Source organism: Herpailurus yagouaroundi, unplaced genomic scaffold (genome assembly GCF_014898765.1).
Source record: "Herpailurus yagouaroundi ecotype Mexico unplaced genomic scaffold, PumYag 210, whole genome shotgun sequence".
Classification (NCBI taxonomy): domain Eukaryota; kingdom Metazoa; phylum Chordata; class Mammalia; order Carnivora; family Felidae; genus Herpailurus; species Herpailurus yagouaroundi.
The window spans coordinates 247424-265544 of record NW_024412441.1 but is presented as its reverse complement, the minus strand read 5'-3'; the positions used below and the strand labels follow the sequence as shown (position 1 = coordinate 265544).

General features: G+C 38.6%; 1 protein-coding gene across 2 annotated transcripts in view; it reads right to left on the bottom strand.

Moving 5' to 3' along the window:
- The window catches only part of USP34 (ubiquitin specific peptidase 34), a 250839-nt gene that overhangs the window by 231835 nt on the left and 883 nt on the right, over positions 1-18121 (bottom strand). The gene's annotated exons all lie outside the window — the stretch shown is intronic.

Sequence of the window (18121 nt, the reverse complement as noted above, 5' to 3'; positions counted from 1 at the left end):
AAGAGACTGTTAAAAACTGAGAACAAACTGAGGGTTGATGGGGGGTGGGAGGGAGGAGAGGGTGGGTGATGGGTATTGAGGAGGGCACCTTTTGGGATGAGCACTGGGTGTTGTATGGAAACCAATTTGACAATAAATTTCATATATTAAAAAAAATAATAATAATAAAATAAAATAATAAAAATAAAAATAATCTGCATAACAAAAAAAAAGAAAGTTGTCTAATAGATAATAAAGTTATGGTAGTGACTGAATCCTTCCTTCAACTTCTTCATAAAATACATTGTAAAAGACTAAGCCTTGGATAATCTCCACACTTAAAGGATTAGAATAACACAACCCAAAGTAAGGAAAAATAAAATTTTAAGACTATGAAGGCCAGTAGTTCTCAAACTTCTGGTCTTTACGGCTCCTTTACAACATACTTAGAAGAAGACTTCAAAGGGCTTCTGTTTACATGGTTTATAGCAATATTTATTGTTATAAATTAAAACTTAGAAATATTTATTTATTCATTAGTTTATAAACAATAAATTCATTGCCTATTTTCCATTATTAAAATCAGTGACTTCAGTGACAAGTTTTTAAATTTTTAAAAATCTCTTAATGGTTGGGCTTAATAGAAAACAGGTGGATTCTCATTAAGTGCTTCTGCCTTCTCTGTTGCTATATGTGGTTTTAGTAAAGTATATAAAGAAAGTCCAGCAGCGCCTGGGGAGCTTAGTCAGCTAAGCATGCGACTTCATCTCAGGTCATGATCTAATGGTTCACGGGTTTGAGCCCTGCATCAGGCTCTGTGCTGACAGCACACAGCGTGGAGCCTGCTTCAGATTCTGTGTCTCCCTCTCTATCTGCCCCTCCCCCTCTCACACATGTGTGCTCTCTCTCTCTCTCAAAAATAAACATTAAAAAAACATTTTTTAAGAAAATATTTCCTCTCATATTGTTATTTTTTCAGTTTCTCAATCGTGTTTTTTGAATGACTTATGTCTTGAATATATAAAGAACTCATACAAGTAAGTAATAAAAAGACAAGTAACAATTAAAAAGTGAGCAAAGAATCTGAATGGACATTTTTCCAAAAATACACAAAACCACAATGAGATACCACTTTATAGCCACTGGGATGGCTAGAATACTCAAAATAGCAAGTGTCTGCCTCAGTATACTCACCCACAAAAAAATCCCACCAAATAAACAAATATTGATTGGAAAGAAAAAAAAATGCTGGTGAGGATGTGGAGAAACTACAACCCTTATGCACTCATGAAGGAAATATAAAATGGTGTAGCACTTTGGAAAACAATCTTGCAGTTTCTGAAAAACTTAAATTCAATTACTAGTTGACCTAGTGATTCCACTCCTAGATACAGACAGGAAAGAAATGAAAACACAGGTTCACAGAAAAACTTTTTACATAAATGTTCATAGAAGCATTATTTATGATATCAAAAAGAACCCAAATGTCTATCAACTGATGAATAAACAAAATGTGTCAACTCCACAGAGTGGAATATTATTCAGTCATAAAAAGCAATGAAATACTGGTATGTGCTCCCACACAGATAAATCTTGAAAATGTGCTAAGAGAAAGAAGTCAGTCACAAAAGACAATATATTATGATTCCATTTATATGAAAATATATAGAGAAAATAGATTGTTGCTTAACAGTGGAAGGATGGAGGATTGAGGGTGACAGTTAAAGGGTATGGAGTTTCTTTCTGAGGTGATGAAAGTATTCTAAAATTGATTATGATGATGGTTGCAGAAATTCTGTGAATATAGTAAACACCAGTCAGTTGTAGAGTTTTAATAGGTGAACCTAAAGTGTATTTATCAATAAAGTTGTTACTAAAAATAAAGTAAAATAATAATAAAAATATATGAATTATAATAAAAGCAAGAAACAAAAATACCTAGGAATAAATGTAAAGGAAATGCGCAGAACCTACGTAAAGGAAAAAACCCACAGAATTTCACAAATATAAAAAATTATATAAATCGGAAAATACATCATGCATCCTGAAGGGGCAGGATTATTTCTGTAAGATATCAACTCATGTCCCTCTTTATAAACATGCATTTCAGTAAAAATTCCAAGAGAATGTTGTACAACCCCTGCGCCCCCTCCCCCCCCACACTGCTCCAAACAAAAGGATTTTAAAGTTTTATCTCAAAAAATACACAACTCCTAGGGCACCTGGGTGGCTCAGCTGGTTGAGAGTCCGGCTTCTGCTCAGATCATGGTATCATGGTTCCTGAGTTCGGGCCCCCCATCAGGCTTGCTGCTGTCAGCCTGTCAGCACAGAGCCCACTTTGGATCCTCTGTCCCCCTCTCTCTACCCCTCTCCCGCGTGCACTCTCAAAAATAATTATTTTTTTAAAACTTTATAAAAAAGTACATAACTCCTTACCAGGTACTAAAATATATACACAGCGATTAAATTAAAACCACATGATAGGACGCCTGGGTGGCTCAGTCAGTTAAGTGTTCTACTCTTGATTTCAGCTCAGGTAATGATCTCACAGTTTGAGAACGAGCCCCACAACCAGCTCTGTGCCAACAGCACAAAGCTTGCCTGGGATTCCCTCTCCCTCTCTCTCTGGTCCCCTCCTTGAGTGCGGACTCTCTCAAAATAAATAAACAAAAAAATAATCAAACAAAAAGTTTTAAAAAGAGACCCAGAATGCACTCAAGAATTCTGTGTAAAACAAAGACGGCATTTCAAATTGCTGGGAAAGAGACAGATGCTAAGACCACTGAGTAATATTTTGGAAAAGCAAATGCTAGATCCCACTTCATAACTTCGAACAAAATAAATTCCAGAGCAAGCCAGGAAGGGCAGACAGATAGGGAGACAGAGAATCCCAAGCGGACTCCACACTATTAGCACAAAGCCTCACTCAGGGCTCGAACTCACAAACTGTGAGATCATCATGACTTGAGCCATAATCAAGAATCTAGATGCTTAACCACCCAGATGCCCCAAGAAAAGCCTTTCTAAATAACAGACAACTCAATACTGTAACTCAGGAACCAAATATGTCAATATAAGTAATGCAATAATCCTCAATATCCAAACTCTTGCAGCAAACAAATAATTTAAGATAGTAACTGTATCCATTTTTCCCCTACTATATGAATTTTTTCAAATAGAATTCTAACAAATAAAAAAGCACCCTCAAATACTACTGATGGGGTATAAGTTAGTATAGTATCTCTAGGTTTTTAGCAATCAGAAGCCTTAAAATTTTTTTACCCTTTGACCCAGAATATAATCCGGATTTCTATGCTTAAGGACATTTTTGTTATTTCTTGGTTTAGAGTTTTTTTTTTATTTTTTTTAATTTTTTTTTCAATGTTATTTTTGGGACAGAGAGAGACAGAGCATGAACGGGGGAGGGGCAGAGAGAGAGGGAGACACAGAATCGGAAACAGGCTCCAGGCTCCGAGCCATCAGCCCAGAGCCTGACGCGGGGCTCGAACTCACGGACTGCGAGATCGTGACCTGGCTGAAGTCGGACGCTTAACCGACTGCGCCACCCAGGCGCCCCTAGAGTTTTTTTTTAATAGGAAAACACTAGTGAAATACGTGTTACATTCAAAGACTAGAATTAGGCTGCCATTAAATTCTGTTCTTAGACATAAGGATATGAGAAAACGCCTGTTAAAAAAAAAGCAAACAGTACATATGAACTCAATTTTATATATTCATAGAAAAACAGAATGATAAACATATACCAAAAAAAATTCTTAACATTTATTTATTTTTGAGAGACAGAGCACAAGTGGGGAGGGGCAAAGAGAGAGGGAGACACAGAAGCCAAAGTAGGCTCCAGGCTCTGAGCTGCCAGCACAGAGCCCAACATGGAACTTAAACTCACGAGCCATGAAATCATGACCCGAGCCAAAATAAAATGCTTAGAGGACAGAGCCACCCAGGCACCCTCATATACCACAATTTTAACAGAGTAATTACAAATGTTTTCTTGATGTATGTCAGTATTTTTCAAACTTCCCACATATATATGGGGAAACTTCCCATATATATATGATGTATATAATTATCATATATACAATCATAAACACCAAAAAAATTAAGTGAGGGGTGCCTGAGTGGTTCAGTTGGCCAAGCATTTCCACCCAGGTCATTATCTCACGGTTCGTAGGTTTGAGCCCCACTTCTGGCTCTGCACTGGTAGTGTGGAGCCTGCTTGGGATGTTGTCTCTCTCTCTTACTCAGTTACTCACTCTCTGTCAAAAATAAACATTTTTTTTTTAATTAAGTGAAACAGAAAGGAAAAGCATTCGTTATGTGAAAAATTAGATGAAAAACTTCCCCATGGGGCACCTGGGTGGCTCACTCAATTGAGCATACAACTCTTGGTTTTCACTCAGGTCATGATCTTGTGGTTCATGAGTTCAAGCTCCGCATCAGGCTCTGGACTATCAGTGCTTGGGATTCTCTCTTGCTCTTTCTCTGCCCCTACCCTGCTCATTCCCCTCTCTCTCGCTCTCTCAAAATAAATAAACTGAAAAAAAACAAAATACAAAAAAACCTCCCCATTTGCTTTGGCCAACTGGAGGCCCCTGGTGACCTGTGACAAAAAAGTTTTTAGGCAAAAGCAGAAGCAAGGTTGCAGAAGCTTCAAGAGAATTTAAGGCACTGGAGGAAAAAAGAGACAGCTTAAGTGCACGATCTTAGAGGAATGATAGAAAACAAACCAGAAACAGTTAAGTTTCACAGAAGTCATAGTATGTTTATTATTCCTTCAAAACTTGACTAACCATTTCTCCAATTCTAATCATTAAAAAAAAAAGTTGCTCAAAGATCAACTAAAATTCTAACAATTCCATGCAGCCTTCTCCAATCTTACCAAAAACTAAACTCCTCCCACTGCACTTCAGCTATACATGTCTTTATGGGATTTGCCTTTTTCCTTCCCTCTCTCCCTCCCTCCCTCCCTCTCTCTCTCTCTCACACACACACACACACACGCACACACACACGCACACGCACACGCACACGCACACACACACGGTTTATCCCAGTATATCTCACTGTGTTAATTGTTTATATGCATTATCTAACTTAATCCTCACAAAATCCCTATCAAATGTAATTAAGGTATTATCATCCTCATTTCCAAGTAAGGAAGAAGGCACAAAAAGGTTAACTTAACCAAAGGCAGAGATGCCATAAATGACATGAATAGCATTTGAATTCAAGTCTATCAGATTCCAGACATCAATCCCTCAATTACCATCCTATTGCCTCATCTGTATTGGACTCCAACCCTCCTCAAGATAAGAGATCCATCTAAATGTATTTCTATATCTACCACAGTGTCCAGCACAATGCTTTACGTATGGTAAACATTCAGTATATTTTTTATATATTGAATAAAACATTTAAACATAAAGAGTGAAGGTAAAGTGAAAGTAAGACACACAAAATAATGTACTCAGTAAATCAAACATTAAGAAATAGTTTTCAAAAAAGCAAAAAAAGAAATGGTTTTCAACTTTTCAACTTGGGCCCAGCAGAAAGGCTCCCACAAAGAAGGATGGGGAGAAGGTGGGCTGTTTTGCCATCAACAAGATAGTGACTACAGAACACACCATCACCAAGTGCATCTATGGTGCGGACTTCAACACGTATGATCCTTGGGCACTCAAAGAGACCCACAAGTTTCCCAGAGATTAGAACTCCAAAGATGCACATTGACACCTGGCTCAACAAAGCTTTCTGGGCCAAAGTAACAATTAATGTCCCATACTGTTTCTGTGTGCAGATGTCCAGAAATTATGGAAGATGAAGATTCACCAAACAAACTCTATACACAGGTTACCTATGTGCCTGTCACCACTTTACACCCAATCTTACAACCCCGAGATCAAGAGTCGTATGCTCTACTAAGCCAGCCAGCACCAGCCCTCCAAGGAACAGTTCCTAAACCAAGGATCATTACTGAAAATCCTAAAGAGAAGATCCTGTGGCCTGCCATCAGTCAAGTCCCTCTACGGATGACAAAATACATCTAGGATGTACAAAATACATCTCATCTCTTCCACCAGGATGGCAGCAGATTCCGTCAATCACACTGATGTAATCAAATTAACTATAGTAGCATTTCCATGTTTTATCATATTGGTTTCTTAAGCAAAGAAAAAAAATGACACTGGTTTAGGTCATGGCCATGCCAATTTTTTATTATCATTTCACTCTCTACTAAGTGATTATTCAGTACTGGGAAGTACTCTTGTAAGTCCCAAGTTTCTCTTGTAAGTCCCAAAATAAGGGGGAAAAAATAACCTCACAATATTTGCCAATTTCTGCTCTCCAGGAAACTTAGCTACAGCTTCACACTCACACACAACCAAAGCTCTATCATCTTCACTGGATGGAATCTGCCCAGACCTGGAGATTTTTTAACTCAGCACCACTAACAAAGCTCTCACCATTCCTTACCAATCTAGAGGTTAAATTCCCTCTTAACATATGATTTATCCTATAGGTCTGGGGACTCCTCTTAGAAGGGAAAATGGAAACAAAATAAGATTAGAATAAAAAAACATTCTACTGACCACCATTGCTGTTTTTATACCACTCTACCAAGCAGTGGGCCCACTGTCCCCTTATTTATACTCTTACTTCGAACACAACTTCAAACTCCCTATTATCTTAACATTTTCTTAAGTCTAAGTTTATTGAGCTCGTGCTCATATACTTCCACATTCATGATTGGTTACTGAGCCTGTCTCGGTAATCAGAATGAGTACCTTCCTATTTTGTGTTATGGTGGCCTAAAACCAGCACATTAATGAATTGCTAATGGTCATTGCTAAAAGAGCCCCACAGACCTTGGAATCAAACACTTGAAGACTATAAAGTATATATACTGATGCCCTACTGTTAAGTTTTAGCATATTATCAGATTTCCTTCCAGATATGCTATATGAGCAACTCAGCAATCTGACTTCACACACTATATTCAAGGTAATATTCAGACAATTATACAAAGACCTACAAAAACCCAAATGCCCATCAACAGAGGACTGGTTAGGTTACAGTTGGACCAAATAACGGAGTATTACAGTGAAGCCATTAAAAATTATAATGTAAGTGCATACTAACATAAAAAGATGCTTACATCTTAATAAAATGATATAGAAATAAATAATAACATGTAATTAGCTTATTTACATAAAATATGTAAGAAAAGCTATGTATAAGGAAAGCAAGAATGACTTAAGAGATGTTTACTAGGGACGTCTGGGTGACTCAGTCAGTTAAGCAGCTGACTCTTAGTAAGTCGGCTTAGGTCATGATTTCACAGTTCGTATGAGTTCAAGCCCTGTATTGGGCTCTGCACTCACAGCACGGGGCCTACTTCAGATTCTCTGTCTCCCTTTCTGGCCTCTCCTCCACTTACAGGCATGCTCTCTCCCTCTCTCTCTCTCTCCAAAATAAATAAACGGTAAAAAAAATTTTTTTAATTAAAAAAAAGAGATGCTTACTAAAACAGGAACAATTTCTTTGGTATGCAGAGCTTCAGATTCTCCAAATTTTCTTACTAAAATTTTTTCCTGAAAAAAGCAGTTATCTTTTTTAGAAAAAACAAAGCTACTTGCATTATTTTTAAAAAGACTAAACAGGGGTGCCTGGGTGGCTCAGTCACTTAAGCGTCCGACTTCAGCTCAGGTCATGATCTCATGGCCCGTGAGTTCGAGCCCTGCATTAGCTCAGAGCCTGGAGCCTGCTCCGGATTCTGTGTCTCCCTCTCTCTCTGACCCTCCCCCGTTCATGCTCTGTCTCAAAATTAAATAAACGTTTAAAAAAAAAAAAAAGACTAAATATCCTGGTAGAGAGGTAAGTAATTAACAAAAGGAATTAAGTTTTCTCCTGCCACCAAATATTACTGATGACACTTGCCCAACACATTCCAAGAACTTACACCAGATTATAATGAAGCACTCAGTTTCTGGCTGAAGTATGCTGTACCTGAGGATTATATCATATATACTGCTTTTTTTACCTTATTCATGAATCACTAGGTATATGCTCCAATAAGGAGAGGTCATCAAGGTACAATACTAGAATCAAAACTCTTTTGCTTGAACATTAACTCAAATGATATGTATAAGGGAGACAGTTCAAAAGGAGCTCTAGCCTCGGAATTATTTTCCATCTCTTTATGGAGCTTCGGTGTCAACAATTTCCACAGATTGCCCCAATTCTCTTCTGCAAACAGCAGTCTCTACTTCCTCAACTTTTCTGCTCCTACCCATCAGCTTGCAAAAGCACCCACTCTAGTTCAGCTGCTCACAGCTACCTCACTCTTTAGTTCAAACATTCTGACAAGAAAAATCTGATTGATCAACATCAGGTCAGGAGTCTATCTGGAATCCAATCAGCAATAGCTAGCAACCGGGGGGGGGGAGGGGGGGGGCTGGCTTAAGTTCTTCCAGAGAATATAAGCAACTTAACTTTTCTGGAAAAGGTTATAGTCACGATAGGAAGAATACCCAGTCTTCAACCACAGTAAGGGAAATGCAAGAAGATGCCCGGTTTATACTACATTAATTCTCAACTAACACCTTTGGAGATAGTTTTTAATTTCTACGGAATTTGAGAGGGAAATATCATTAACAGGTGTTAATCACATGAAAGATAAAAAGCCCAATGTTTTCCTCATATGTAAACTCCTAAATAAAAGTAATTTAAATTTCATGCCACAGTCACAAATCTCACCACCTACATAAAAACAACTAATTTCTGCCTTTCTACAATGCATATTAATTTAGAAAACAGTTGCTTAGGGTAGATATTTTTTATAAGCATATACCCAGTAATTCACAAAAAAAGATAATTTAAAGCAGTATATATGATAATAATCCTCACCTACAGCATACTTCAGCCAGAAACTCTCATATCTAAATCACTACTGACTAGGGACACCTGGCTGGCTCAAGTCAGTGAAGCATGCAACTCTTGATCTTGGGGCTGTAATTTCAAGCCCCACGAAAAGTGTAGAGCTTAGTTTAAAAAATAAATAAATCACTACTGACTATAGGCCTAAGAATACTGATTTAACTAGGCAATCACATTCTTCTTCTACAAAAACCCTGCATGAACTAAAATGTTTACTAAGCACCTAGTCTGTACAAGGCACTATAGGAGGGACTCGGAAAAGAAGAAAACATGGGCCCTGACTGTAAGGAGTTCATCATTCAGGAAGGAAAGCTGTTGTTAATTTAAAAAAAAAAAGGGGGGGGGCTGGAAATGCAAGCTGGTGCAGCCACTCTGGAAAACAGTATGGAGGTTCCTCAAAAAACTAAAAAGAGAACTACCCTACGACCCAGCAATTGCACTACTAGGCATTTATCCAAGGGATACAGGTGTGCTGTTTCGAAGGGACACATGCACCCCCATGTTTATAGCAGCACTATCAACAATAGCCAAAGTATGTAAAGAGTCCAAATGTCCATCGATGGATGAATGGATAAAGAAGATGTGGTATATATATACATACACAATGAAGTATTGCTCGGCAATCAAAAAGAATGAAATCTTGCCATTTGCAACTACGTGGATGGAACTGGAGGGGATTATGCTAAGTGAAATTAGTCAGAAAAAGACAAAAATCATATGACTTCACTTATATGAGGACTTTAAGACACAAAACAGATGAACATAAGGGAAGGGAAACAAAAATATAAAAACAGGAGGGGGACAAAACAGAAGAGACTCATAAATATGGAGAACAAACTGAGGGTTACTGGAGAGGTTGTGGGAGGGGGGACTGGCTAAATAGGTAAGGGGCACTAAGGAATCTATTCCTGAAATCATTGTTGCACTATATGCTAATTTGGATGTAAATTTAAAAAAAATTAAAATGAAATTCTCATTTAAAAAAAAAAGAAAAAGAAAAAGGGGCGCCTGGGTAGCTTAGTCAGTGAAGCATCCCACTCTTGATTTCCGCTCAGGTCATGATCTCAGAATTCATTTCATGAGTTTGAACCCTATCTTGGGCTCTGTGCTGACCGTACGGAGGCTGCTTGGGGCTTTCTCTCTCTACCCCCTTCTCTCTCTGTTCCTTCCCTACTTGTGCACATGTGCACGTGTGCTCTCTCTCTCTCAAGATAAGTAAACTTAATAAAATAAGAAAAAAAAAAAGGAAGAGGGACTATTACCTAAGTTCTTAATCTAAACTAAAGGATATAAGTCATTTTAAGAGAGGCTGGGAAAGGTTCAATGCCTCACCAAGAGGCACCTGGGTGGCTCAGGTAAGTGTCCAACTCTTGATCTCAGGTCATGATCTCACCACTTCTAGGATCGAGCCCTGCAATGAACTCTGCACTGACAGTCAGAGCCTGCTTGGGATTCTGTCTCTCCCTCTCTCTCAAAATAAATAAACAATAAAAAAAAAAAAAAAAAAAAAAAAAAGTAGGCCTCACCAAAAAAGTGAGAAGTGAAGCTAGGAAGAGGAGTTTCGGCCAAATTGTGCCATGCATGATATATGTCACGCTAAGAAGTTAGTTTCTTCAAGCAATGAAGATCTAGAACAGTTTAAGCAGGTAATGTGATAATCATATATTGTTTTAGGCAACTCTGCAGAAGAAGCTGTAACATAAAACATTTTTTAAAGATCTATAATTAAAAACACAAAAATGAAAAAGCACACAAAAAAGCAGCAAAGGAGTACCTGGCTGGCTCAGTCAGTAGAGCATCCAACTCTTGATCTCAGGGTCATGAGTTCAAGCCCCACACTGGGTGTAGAGGTTACTTTTAAAAAGGGCGGGGGGGGGGTGCCTAGGTGGTTCAGTCAGTTAAGCATCTGACTCTTGTATTCTGGCTCAAGTCATGATGTCATGGTTTGTGAGATCAAGCCCCACGTTGGGCTCTGCAATGACAACACAGAGCCTGCCTGGGATTCTCTCTCCTTGCCCCACCCCCACTCTCACTATATCAAAAATAAGTAAATAAATAAATAAAGGGGGGGCTGGAAAAAAATGTATGTGGTGAACATGACCAAGGGTTGCTATTGTTAATAAGTGACCAAACTCGTTATCAGGTAATAACACAAAATATTAAAACCTGAAAAATGAGAAAACACAGGCAATGTATTAAAAAATGCAAATAGCCAATAAAAATGTTTTTCTATAATTTTATTTTTGAAAAAAAATTTTTTTTAATGTTCATTTGTGTGTGTGTGTGTGAGACAGAGGGAGACGGAGGGAGAGGGAGGAAGGCGGGGGGGGGGAAGCGGGGGAAGAGGGAGAGAGAATGAGAGGGAGAGGGGCAGAGAGAGAGAGAGAGAGAGGGAGACACAGAATCTGAAGCAGGCTCCAGGCTCTGAGTTGTCAGCACGGAGCCCCACGCCCACACAGGGCTCGAACCCGAACCATGAGGTCATGACCTGAGCTAAAGTCAGACGCTCAACTAAGCCACCCAGGCATCCAGTAGTGTTTAAACTTACTAGTATTTGGGGGCGCCTGGGTGGCGCAGTCGGTTAAGCGTCCGACTTCAGCCAGGTCATGATCTCGCGGTCCGTGAGTTCGAGCCCCGCGTCAGGCTCTGGGCTGATGGCTCAGAGCCTGAAGCCTGTTTCCGATTCTGTGTCTCCCTCTCTCTCTGCCCCTCCCCCGTTCATGCTCTGTCTCTCTCTGTCCCAAAAATAAATAAAAACGTTGAAAAAAAAATTTAAAAAAAAAAATAAACTTACTAGTATTTGGTTATTACAATTTTTGCCAAAATAACACTTTTTCAAGGATAATACAAGTGCCCATACTGAAGAGTGGAAATCAATACACCCTTTCTGAAAAGGCAAATAGACAATATAAACAAAAGTATGCTTATATTTTTGACAGAGTGATCACTTCTGCAATCTATCTAAAAAAAAATGTTATTAAAAATTTATGTACAGGATGTTCATTTGCAGCTTTATAATATAAAAGAACTGAAAACATATAAGAATGAGAAGTTAAATCTAATACAAAATGAAATACCATACAGACAAAAAATGTATTTTCAAAAGAGTTAATAAAGGAAACAATCAAATAAAACATTAGGTGAAACAAGCTACATATTGAACTACATTTATCTCATTCTTAAAAATGTAAATGCGGGGGCACCTGGGTGGCTCAGTCGGCTAAGCGTCCGACTTCGGCTCAGGTCATGATCTCGCAGTTTGTGAGTTCGAGCCCCGCGTCAGGCCCTGGGTTGACAGCTCGCAGCCTGGAGCCCACTTCAGATTCCCCTCCACTGCTTGCACTCTGTCTCTCACATTGTCTCAAAAATAAACTTTAAAAAAAAATTTTTTTTTTAAACGTAAATGTGTAGAGGCACCTGGGTGGCTCAGTCAGGTAAGCGTCTGACTCTTGGTTTCAGCTCATCATGATCTCACAGTTCAGGGGTTTGAGCCCTGCACTGGGCTCTGTGCAGATGGCACAGATCCTGCTTGGGATATGCTCTCTCTCTCCCTGTCTCTGCACCTCCCTTGCTCGCTCTCAATACAAATAAATAAACATTTTAAAAATGTGTACCAAAAATAAATGTGTACCAAAAGTATTTCAAGGTGATCATCAACAGGAATCATCACTGGATGATGAGATTTACAGTTTTCAGTATGTCTACAATGAGAATATGCAACCTTCATAATTACAAAAAAATTAAAGAGAGAAGAAGGTAGGCCAACCCATTTAGCTAGATTATGTCACATCTTGGTCAAGCTATGATTGGGAAGTTTCTTTCTCTTTCTGATAATATAAAAATTCTTAATAATACACAACACATTACAAATACTTTGAAATCAGATATACAGGTACTATCATTAAACATACAAGTGAAACATTAACATGTTTCACGAAGAGTGCTAAAGCTAATTATTAAGTTATTGACAATGCAGAAAACCTACGTAACATCCTGCACGTTTGTAGTGCTTTATGGTTTCTAAGTTATATTAGAAAAATATGTGAATTGAAATCACGAACACTACTTCAAACATTAATTGGTTTAAGAGGATATAGACTTAGCTAGATCATCAAATAAAAATTCATAATCTGGGACTTCATACTATAGCAAAATCCGATTTCCAATTTTAAGAATCAGTTCAAATTTTAGAATTACTAGGTCAACCAAAAAATATTATGTTACTAATGATTTAACTATTTAGCACTCATATACTTATGATATAAAAAAAAAACTCTATAAATGTATGGTTTACTAAAGGGCTCCCTGCTGACAGACAACATTTAGATTCCATTCAGCTACATAAGGACCACCACTTTTTTTTTTTAATGTTTGTTTATTTTTGAGAGAGACGGAGACAGAATGCAAGTGGGGAAAGAGCAGAGAGAGAGGGAGACACAGAATCCGAAGCAGGCTCCAGGATACGTGCTGTGAGCACAGAGCCCAACGCAAGACTCAAACTCACAAGCTTGAGATCATGACCTGAGCCGAAGTCAGAGGCTCAACCGACTGAGCCACCCAGGCACCCCAGGACCACCACTTTTAAAATCTTACCACAACTACAGTAACATCATGCCTGAAATTGTTAAAATACATAAATATACACTAATTTTTTATTGTCAGTTAAACATAATAATGTCTTCCATTCAAATAGATCATCACAAAGTTTCCACAGCATAGCATAACTGTTAAGAACATGGGCTTTTTTAGCCTGACCTGAGATTAAGTCCTGTTCAAATCCTGGCTCCACCAAATACAGCCATGTGACTCTGAGCAAATTATGTAAACTCTAAATCTAGGTTCTCTTATCTGAAAGGGGTGATAGAGTGAGTACCTACCTCAAAGAATTGATAAAGTACTCAACACAAACTGCTCAATAAAGTATTCTGCTTTAAAAATAATACAAACAGAATTATTCTGCAAATACTGTTATCACAGTATCTTGAGTTCAAGCTTAGATAGGGCTACTAACTAAGCAAGTAACAGGTGACCTTTATCTGGCAAACCACTTAGCCTTTCAGAGATTCAATTTCTTTGCTTCTAAAACTTAGGTACCAATGCTTGCTCCTGCCTATCTCCAAGGCTAAGGAGGGGGGCAAATAAATTGTCTACTTAACTGCTACATTTGGTAAACTGTAATTTACTAAACACACACACAGAATAACATCTATATTTAAAACCATTTTCGGGGCGCCTGGGTGGCTTCGAGTCCAATTTCTGTTCAGGTCATGATCTCACGGTTCATGAGTTCAAGCCCCGCATCAGGCTCTGTGCTGACAGCTCAGAGCCTGGAGCCTGCTTCAGATTATGTATCTCCCTCTCTCTCTGCCCCATCCCTGCTTGCTTTGCTCTCTCTTAAAAATAAATAAACATTAAGAAAAAATTTTTAAGCCATTCTCACTCTTCTCTCAAAGAAATTTACCTTACCAAGGCAAATAATGACCTCAATTTACTAGTGAACTAGCTATGATGATGGTCCAAAACGTAAATTCAGGCCTCCAACTTCTCATCAACATCCAGAAATGCTCTGGAGTTAAAGTGGTTCACAAAAAATCTAGAAAAGCAGCAAATATACAAATTCAGCCAAACAAGCACAGGATTAAAAACTGAAAATTATTTCCTAAACTGAATGTGAACCCACAAACTGATAGTAGCCAAATTAATACATCCCAAGCCTTGAAAATGTCTTTTTAAAAACAAAGCACTGAAGGGAAAGAGAAATTCAAGCATGTTAGTAGTGCTGGGATTGCTTATTCTAACATTAAAGCCAAACATTATTTTGAAATGTCATTTTAAGTTTTAGGATATCTATCAAGATCGTATTTTAAAAGGGGATGTGAGGGGCGCCTGGGTGGCGCAGTCGGTTGAGCGTCCGACTTCAGCCAGGGCACGATCTCGCGGTCCGTGAGTTCGAGCCCCGCATCCGGCTCTGGGCTGATGGCTCAGAGCCTGGAGCCTGTTTCCGATTCTGTGTCTCCCTCTCTCTCTGCTCCTCCCCCGTTCATGCTCTGTCTCTCTCTGTCCCAAAAATAAATAAAAAACGTTGAAAAAAAAAAATTTTAAAGGGGATGTGAGAGGGGTGCCTGGGTGGCTCAGTCGGTTAAGCGCCCGACTTCAGCTCAGGTCATGATCTCACAGTCCGTGTGTTCGAGCCCCGCGTCGGGCTCTGTGCTGACAGCTCAGAGCCTGGAGCCTGTTTCAGATTCTGTGTCTCCCTCTGTCTCTGACCCTCCCCTGTTCATGCTCTGTCTCTCTCTGTCTCAAAAATAAACGTTAAAAAAAAGAAAAAAAATGTATAAAAAAATAAAATAAGAGGGGATGTGAGGATCCTTACTATGGGGTTCTTAGCCTGGTTCCATGGACAGGTTTCAATTAGTCCTCACAGTGCATGAAAAATTGTGTCTGTGTACCTGTATGTTTCCATGGGGAGAGTTTACAACTTCAGATTCCCAGCACAAGAGATATAAATGGTAATGTTAATTCTCTCATCAAAAACTGATGACAAAAGGAAACTATTTACAACCTTTTGTTACCAATTTTTATTTTAGCTAAATTACATTCTGCCAGATTTTTAAGTAAACATTTCATATGAAGTCCCTACCATTATTAAAATCTCTCTGCACATCAAGATACAAAACAATACAATCCACATTTTATCTACCCTTTCATTTAAAACACTAAATTTTTATATTACACTGATATGTCCAGGCAGACTTTTCAGTTTCATCAGTATTTTTAAATCTGACAAGAAATAGGTTTTTAGTATCTTTTAAATAATTCTTTTTCAAAATCAACTTGAAACACATCACATACATCATTTTCTTTCTTGTCATGGTTAAACTCTTATGGGGAGATATACTGAGAGTTGAATTCTGAGCACATTATTTGGGGACTTTAATTCTGAATATCTAATCAAAGATGAATTGATGCTCATCTTTGCACAACCTCTGGGGAATAAAAGGACAGACTTAATAATTATTGTGAGCAAGATTACAAGAAAGACATATAACCTACTTCAATTCAACAAGTTTTATCAAGGTCCAACCATCATGTTCCTATCCAGTCATGGATAAATGTTATTACTATAATGAGATAAAGTAATACCCTCTGTTCTTAAGAAACTTAAACATCTTATGTTTGGGATACAACACAAAAGAAAAATGAAAACAATTTTAAAACTACAAGGGAAAAAAAGCAACTTGTAATAGTTTGGTATAACCTACAAATAAAATTGCTGAAATAATTTTAAAAAAATAAAAAAAGGAAGCTTCATTATGAGATTAGTGTTCAGGAGGCAAATTTTTAAACTGAGCTTTTAAGGAAATATTAAGAGGGGCTCCTGGGTGGCTCAGTTGGCTGAGTGGCCAACCTGATTTCAGCTCCAGTTATAACCCCAGGGTCAGGAGACTGAGCCCGCGTTGAGTGGCTTGGGATTCTCTCGCTCTCTCCCTGTCCCTCGCCCCCACACCCACATGTGTGGGCACTTTCTTTCTCTCTACAATAAAAAAAATAAATAGAGGAAATATTAAGAAGTCGTCTTAAGTATTTTTAGAGACCACTGGCTTATACAAACCTGGTTCTACTAACTGTATATACCTAAAGGTAATAAAAGTTAAATTCTACTTCAAGATTCTCTACATCTCTAAGTTTCCATAAATCCATCGCATTTTTGAGTGCTCCTAAGCAAAGTTCTAGGGGTTTCCCAAATAATTTTCAATAACAACTATCATGATGCCTCTTTTCACAACTTAATAAAGATTAACAGACTTTAGTTTCTTTAGATACTATGTTTAAAGTTGGTTTTCCTAGTTAACTTTTAAAACACCAAAACATTATTAAAAGCACTTTTTTCTTTTACTAGACAGCAAAGATAATGCTCTTCCCAATTTACTATAACAATAACCACACAATTTATGTTTGGGATATAAAATACAGTTTACTGAAATAAGTACTAAAGACTTATGTAATCATCATATCATAAATCACCTGCACCAAAAGTATCTCAAAACAACCTTAAAATTCTAGGAAAATTTACAGTAACACAAATATTGGAAAGCACAGTTTGAGTATGTGAAAAACCTGCTTCCACCTGTCAGAAAATAAATGTCCAGTTGAAAGTAAACTAGAACTCTAACACTTTTCTTATTGCATTTGGTTAATAAAGTGAAATTCAAGCACACAAATAAAGTAAAATTCAAACACAAACATTTTTTAAAACCATTGTTTTAAAGAATCGTATTAGAAAAGAGGTAGTTTGGAAATCTTCGAACAGAAATCCAAAACCCACATAAGCAGTTCTTTACATGAGCATTTTCTCAACATTCAAGTTTTTGTAAATTAATCTTATCTAATGCACCTCGTCCAACTAGGCCTTTGGGCCCAGAAGTAGTTAATCTGCAATACAGCTTGTTTCTTTAGCCTCAAATACTATCTTACAAGGGTCGGAAATAAAATAAATATAAGAATCTGGCTAGAAAAGATCAGGGTACGCTCTTTAACAATCAAAAGTATAAGGAATAGGCCTTTCATTCCAGGAGACAGGCCATGACTATCCCGGGATGGTATCTGTAGTACAGTGCTCTCCTTAATATAATAAAATTTACCATTAAAATGACGAACGGTACACGAAGAAGAACCATCATTAATTTTTTACAAAATAGGTATGAAGGTTCCAATCATGACTATTACAGTTCATTTTCAGCTATTTCAAGGCCGGTAGAAGGGTTTCATACACCCACACACCCCCAAGGGAGAGGAAAACCACCAACCTCCTCCCAGGGAGTTTAATGAAAATTAGCAGGTAAGAGAAGCCTCGGCAGCAGGCTGAAATTTAAAGAGGGCGGCCGGAGGGCCGAAAGGTTCGGACTGCGGAGGAAAGCTTCGTCCTCGGACCCCACCTCCCCTCACCTTCCCGGCAGGGCGAGGGAGGCGAAGGCTCATTAGTGCCTTCGTTAATTGACACCTGTAATGAGGAAACTTTCCGAGAGGTGAGACCGCTCAGGCCCTGCCTGGCCAAAGCTCCGGGGCGGCCCCCTCTCGAGCGCCCAGGTAACCGGGCCGGGTTGGGCCCGAGGCGCCGCGGCGGCCGCGGCGGCCGCGCCACCGCGCACCTTCCCGGGGCGCTAGGCCGGCACGCCGCCTGGCT